The sequence below is a fragment of the Pristiophorus japonicus genome, chromosome 1 (genome assembly GCF_044704955.1).
Source record: "Pristiophorus japonicus isolate sPriJap1 chromosome 1, sPriJap1.hap1, whole genome shotgun sequence".
NCBI lineage: Eukaryota > Metazoa > Chordata > Chondrichthyes > Pristiophoridae > Pristiophorus > Pristiophorus japonicus.
This window is the reverse complement of record NC_091977.1, coordinates 251,525,262-251,532,214: the sequence shown is the minus strand read 5'-3', so window position 1 is coordinate 251,532,214 and position 6,953 is coordinate 251,525,262. Positions and strand designations below refer to the sequence as shown.

The window sequence follows — 6,953 nt, the reverse complement described above, 5'->3', positions numbered from 1 at the left end:
GTAGGAAGAGTGGGGGCGGGGCTAGAGGACCGAGCAGGCGGTTGTCCTCGAACCAATTGGAGTGTGAGGGGCAGGGCTTGCGGCACCCAGTGGGCGGGGCTGAGCCTGGATCTCCCTCAGTGTCTGAGCATGCGCAGTCGGGCGGACGATGAGGCAGCGCGTAAGAGATGGGCGGAGGGAGGGAGCGGGTTAATAAACCCCGGGGAAACGCGGGCTTCGCACACACCGCGTGCGGCCCAGGCACGGGAGAAAACATTCCACATTATCCGCTTTACACACACCCTGTGTGGGCCTCAGGCCCCGAACAACAACCTGCGGGTCCGGCCTCGAGCGGGGCGGCAGCTACGGGGCTTTCTCCCAGTGGCAGGCCCGGGGGAATGGCCACTGGATGCGGAAGTCAGTCCCTGGCCTCCTGTTTAGGTCTGTTTGTTGCATCAGTTTGAGCTGGAGTGGAGATGGAGGAGAAGCAGTACTTCTGAGCCCAGTAAATAACTTCTATTTATATAGCGCCTTTAACATAGTAAAACGTCCCAAGGCGCCTCACAGCAGTGTTATAAGACAAACAGATAAATTTGACACCGAGCCACATAAGAAGAAATTACAGCAGATGACCAAAAGCTTGTTTAAAGAGGTAGGTTTTAAGGAGCGTCTTAAAGGAGGAAAGAGACATAGAGAGGCGGAGAGGTTTAGGGAGGGAGTTCCAGAGCTTAGGGCCCAGGCAATTATAGGACCAACAATTTCCAATGTGAGACTGTCAACCGAGGTAGATTCTCTGGGAGATTAGGTTGCTGAACAGACACGCCGCACAATGTAAAACAGCATTGGGCTCAATTTTCCCCAAAGCTTTTTTTTGGCATACTTGAAGAGTTACGCCCGTTTTTTTGGGGCTCAAGTACGCCAACTAAAAATGTTCTAAGTTTCCCTGTTTGATTTGTTCAGTTTGGCGCAGCCTAACCTGTCCTTTAGTTTTGGGGGTGGAGCCTTAATCTGCGCCAAAAAGATTGGGTTGCCATGGTAACCAGAAACACAATGCGAGCTGAGGTTGGAAAGTGAAACATACAGCCAGCTTACACCACATTAAAATACATTGCAGCAACTTAAAACCACATTAAAATACATTGCAGCAACTTACCTCCAATTATTAAAGTGTCCACCCCTCCCAATGCCAGTGCCGATCCCCGCCCCATCCCAGGCCAAAGGGACTCCCGGTCTGCTCCCCCGCCCGCCCCTTGCGCCAAGTGGCTTGCCGGCCGCTCCTCCGCCCATATCCCAGGCCGAGTGGCCTCTTAGTCTGCTCCCCTGCCCCTATCCCAGGTGGAATGGCCTCCACCCTCCCGGTCCCCGCACCTAACTATACCTGAAAGGCTTCCCCCCACTCTCTCCAACTCTCTCTTACCTTTCCTGCTGCTGCTGTCCGGACATCTGCTGCACTTACCTGCGCTGATTTCCTTACCTGCGCAGATTGCCTTAATTCTCCAGAAGGTTTTTCTGCAGAGGCCTAAGAAAAACTGGAGTAACTCTCAGCTGGCCAAACTTCCCGAAATGGCCAGAATTGGTCCTGGCGCTGTTAAGATGCAACCCGTCCGGTTTGTACAGGTTCCATCTCCCCAGAAGCGGTCCCAATGCCTCAGGAATTTAAAGCCCTCCTTCCTACACTAACTCTCCAGCCATGCCTTCTATTCTTATACTCATTAGCACATAGCACCGGTAGTAACCCCGAGATTACTATCTTTGAGGTCCTACCATTTAATTCTTCTCCTAACCCCGTAAATTCTGCCTGCAGGACCTCATCCCTTGTTCTACCTATGTCATTGGTCCCGATATGGACCACGACCTCCAGCTGTTCACCCTCTCCCCCCCAGAATGCCGTGCGTTCGCTCTGTGACATCCTTGACCCTGGCATCAGGGAGGCACCTTGCCATCCTGGAGTCACGTCTTTCTATTCCCATAACTATTGAATCCCCTACCACTACAGCTCTTTTATTCTTTGTCCCTCTTCCATGTACAGCTAAGCCACCCATGGCGCCTTGGTCTTGGCTCTGGCTGTACTCCCCAGAGACACCATCGCCCTCACTGGTGCTGAGAAGAGAGTATGGATTGGAAAGTAAGATGGACTCATGAGGGGGATTCCTGCACTACCTGTCTAGTGTTCTTCATCTGTCTGGTGGTCACCCACTTCCCCGCTACCTGCATGCTTTTAAGCTGCGGGGTGACCACCTCCTGAAACGTGCTAGCCACGTAGCTCTCAGCCTCGCGGATGCACCGTATTGACTCCAGCCGTTGCTCAAGCTCCAAAACATAGAGCTTGAGTAGTTGAAGCTGGAGACACCTCCTGCACACATGGTTGTCTAGGCTTCGTGAAGCATCCGGGACTTCCCACATGCCGCAGGACATGCACTCCACAGGACTGAGCTGCCCTGCCATCCCTCTAATTAGACTTATCTGTTATAAAAGAGAAAGAGAGATAATTGCCAATCAACCAGCCAATCGCTTACTTGCCCGGACGAGGGCTGTGAGCTCTTCGCCAGAAGTGAGCTCCTCGTCGACCTCCAGGCCTCCCGCTGCTCACTGGCATCCGGGCCTCCTGCGCCTTGGACTCCTGAACTCTCTCTCTCAGATTCCTGAACTCCCGAACTCTCGGACTCCTGAACTCATTCTCTTGGACTCCTGAACTCCCGAACTCCCGAACTCCCGAGGTCGCAGGTTTGGGAGGTTGTGCCAAAGTTATGGTTGAGTTGCACATGCATAAAGTTCCTCTCCTTCGCCCCTTCCACCTCTTACTCTCTCCTCCCATAGAGGCCAGATTCTTGTGTAGGCCCAGTCCATGTGGTAGGTTCCCTTCCCTGAAGGACATTAGTGAACTAGTTGGGTTTTTATGACAATCTGGCTGCTTTCAAGGTCACTTTGTTCTAGTGCAGGCCCCACAAATAGCAGATTAATTAAATTCAAATTACTAACCTGCCTTTTTTTGTGGGTTCTCTCTCATACTCCTTTTTTTCAAGTTTTCAATTAATTTTACAGGGTATTAGAAGGGTATTAAATGGGAAACTCAAATCGAACACCGCATCAAGATCTGACAGTCACTCGATTCATCAGGACCTGTATATGATCGATCTTTCAATAAACGAACATAAGAAATATGGAAGCAAAAAGCATCATTCACAGCGGAGAGAAACCATACACGTTTTCTGTGTGTAGACGAGGCTTCAACTGATCGTCCAACCTAGAGAGACAAAAAGACACCTGCACCATGGAGAATCCATGGAAATCCGGAATCAGTTCCCCATCTGAGCTGGAAACTCATCGACACAGTCACACTGGGGAGAGGCCATTCATCTGCTCCGTGTGAGAGAAGGGAATAACTCAGAGATCCAACCTGCTGAGACACCATCAGGTTCACACTGGTAAGAGACCTTTTAAATGCTCTGACTGTGAGAAAAGCTTTAAAAGCACAAGGGACCCGCAGACACATCAAGGCACTCACTCTGGGAGAGACTATTCACCTGCCTTGAGTGTGCAAAGGGATTTATTCGGCCCCCTCATCTCAGGAATCAACCTTGTGAGCCATTGCTGAACTGCCTCCAATGCAAGTATATACCTCCTTAAATAAGGACACCTAAACTGTATGCAGTACTCCAGGTGTGGTCTCACCAATACCCTGCACAGTTGTAGCAGGACTTCTCTGCTTTTATACACTCTCCCCCTTGCAATAAAGGCCAACATTCCATTTGCCTTCCTGATTACTTGCTGTACCTGCATACTAACATTTTGTGTTTCATGCTCAAGGACCCCCAGGTCCCTCTGTATTGCAGCACTTTGTAATCTCCATTTAAATAATAATTTGCTTTTTTATTTTTCCTGCCGAAATGGATAACCTCACACTTTCCCACATTATACTCCATCTGCCAAATGTTTGCCCACTCAATTAGCCTGTCTATATCCCTTTGCAGATTCTTTGCATCCTCCTTGCAACTTGCTTTCCCACCCATCTTTGTATCATCATCAAACTTGGTTACATTACACTTGGTCCCTTCATCCAAGTCATTAATATAGATTGTAAATAGTTGAGGCCCCAGCACCAATCCCAGTGGCACCCCACTAGTTACCAGTTGCCAACTGGAAAAAGATCCATTTATCTCGACTCTCTGTTTTCAGTTACTTAGCCAATCTTCTGTCCATGCTAGTATATTACCCCCAACCCCATGAGCTCTTATCTTGTGCAGTAACCTTTCATGTGGCACCTTATCAAATGTCTTTTGGAAATCCAAATACACCACATCCACTAGTTCGCCCTTATCTACCCTGCTCGTTACATCCTCAAAGAATTCCAGCAAATCTGTCGTAATGATTACCCTTTCATAAAACCATGCTGACTCTGCTTGACTGCATTATGATTTTCCAAATATCCTGCTACTGCTTCCTTAATAATGGACGCCAGCATTTTCCCAACGACAGATGTTAGGCTAACTGGTCTTTGGTTTCCTGTCTCCCTTTTTTCAATAGGCGTGTTACATTCGTGGTTTTCAAATGCACTGGGACCTCTCCAAAGAGGAAAGACTATTCCATAGAAACTAGAATCGTCTGTTCTGAATTTCTGTCCTAAACTTACAGTGATGACATTTGTAAACTCCTTTTACAGGGTGTTGCAGATGAGAAACTCGAACCAAACACCACATCAAGATCTGAGAGTCAATCGATTCATTAGGACCTGAAGAACATTGGCCTTTGTATGTGGAAGGAGAAATGTTTGTCTGTTCTGACTGTGTGAAAAGATTTCAAACATCAGTGTGACTGGAAAAGCACCGAGACACACACACCCGAGTGAGAGTGCTCCAGTGCACTGATTGTGGAAAGAGCTTTAACCAGTTACACAGCCTGAAAAAAAATCGCACCATTCACAGCGGGGAGATACCGTACTCGTGTTGTGTGTGTTGACGTGGCTTCAACTGATCGTCCAACTTGGAGAGACACAAGGACACCCGCACCACGGAGAAACCATGGAAATGTGGAGACTGTGGGAAGGGATTCAATTCCTTGTCTCAGCTGGAAACTCATCGACGCAGTCACACCGGGGAGAGCCATTCACCTGCTTCATGTGTGGGAAGAGATTCGCTCAGTCATCCAATCTTCAGAAACACCAGCGAATTCACACTGCAGAGGGGCCGTTCACCTGCTCTGTGTGTGGGAAGGGATTCACTCAGTCATCCAACCTGCTGGCACACCAGCGAGTTCACAATTGAATGCAGGGTTGGATTCTGCTGTTAATCACATCCGGTACTGAAACATGTTCATTCTGGCAGTTGGGGTTTGTTTTTGTTGATGTTAATTACCCTATAGCTGGGCTATAGTTTGATATTCTGTATCAATGTCAAATAAATCAGCCTTCTTTTAAATACCGTGCGACTAGTCCTTGATATCTCAATGATAAGACGACTTGATTAAGGACTTGTTATGAACTGAGTGGAATCCATCTTAGAACAGAGTTCCCACAACTTTTAAAAAGATGGATCTACAAGATGTCCAAATCTTAACTTCCAATTTCTGATAATCTGTTATTGTCATGAGGCAAAGCAGCATTATTACTTTAATCAAACTCAATAGGCAATCCGATCTCCAAAGGGAAACATTTCCTTAAAGTTCTGCAGCTTATTTCTCACTGTGTTCATTCATTCTTGGGAAGTGTGCGAGCCAGGCCAGCATTCATTGCCCATCCTTAATTGCCCCTTTAGAAGGTGGTGGTGAGTCACCGCCTTCTTGAACCATGCTGCAGTCCATGTGGCGAACGTGCTCCCACAATGCTGAGGTCAGGGTGGTGCGTGACTTGGAGGGGAACTTGGAGGTGCTGGTGTTCCCATGCACCTGCTGTCCTTGTCCCTCTACATGGTGGAGGTTGTGGGTTTGGAAGGTGCTGTCGAAGAAGCCTTGGTGACTTGCTGCTGTAGATGGTACACACTACAGACACAGTGGTCCTCATGTTTTTATCCAAGACAGGCTGCAGCCCAGTCATTTGTTCCCAATGTTGATGCAATGGTTCAAGAGGTGCCAGGTATCAGGAGCAGTAGCAAGAGATGCCAGGTATCAGGAGCAATATCGAGAGATGCCAGGTATCAGGAGCAATATCGAGAGGTGCCAGGTATCAGGAGCAATATCGAGAGATGCCAGGTATCAGGAGCAATATCGAGAGGTGCCAGGTATCAGGAGCAATATCGAGAGGTGCCAGGTATCAGGAACAGTATAGAGAAGTGCCAGATATAAGGAGCAATATCGAGAGGTGCCAGGTATCAGGAGCAGTATAGAGAAGTGCCAGATATAAGGAGCAATATCGAAAGGTGCCAGGTATCAGGAGCAATATCGAGAGGTGCCAGGTATCAGGAGCAATATCGAGAGGTGCCGGGTATCAGGAGCAATATCGAGAGGTGCCGGGTATCAGGAGCAGTAGCAAGAGGTGCCAGGTATCAGGAGCAATATCGAGAGGTGCCGGGTATCAGGAACAGTAGCAAGAGGTGCCAGGTATCAGGAGCAATATCAAGAGGTGCCGGGTATCAGGAGCAATATCGAGAGGTGCCAGGTATCAGGAGCAATATCGAGAGGTGCCGGGTATCAGGAACAGTAGCAAGAGGTGCCAGGTATCAGGAGCAATATCAAGAGGTGCCGGGTATCAGGAGCAATATCAAGAGGTGCCGGGTATCAGGAGCAATATCGAGAGGTGCCAGGTATCAGGAGCAATATCGAGAGGTGCCGGGTATCAGGAGCAATATCAAGAGGTGCCGGGTATCAGGAGCAATATCGAGAGGTGCCAGGTATCAGGAGCAATATCGAGAGGTGCCGGGTATCAGGAACAGTAGCAAGAGGTGCCAGGTATCAGGAGCAATATCAAGAGGTGCCGGGTATCAGGAGCAATATCGAGAGGTGCCAGGTATCAGGAGCAATATCGAGAGGTGCCGGGTATCAGG

At 48.7% G+C, this 6,953-nt stretch overlaps 1 long non-coding RNA gene across 1 annotated transcript; it reads left to right on the top strand.

Moving 5' to 3' along the window:
* Positions 1 to 152: 152 nt before the first annotated feature.
* On the top strand, positions 153 to 5,393 carry LOC139269957 (uncharacterized). Its single transcript, XR_011594375.1, has 3 exons — positions 153 to 631; positions 3,022 to 3,404; positions 4,640 to 5,393. It is a non-coding gene; the product is annotated as an uncharacterized lncRNA (long non-coding RNA).
* Positions 5,394 to 6,953: the final 1,560 nt, after the last annotated feature.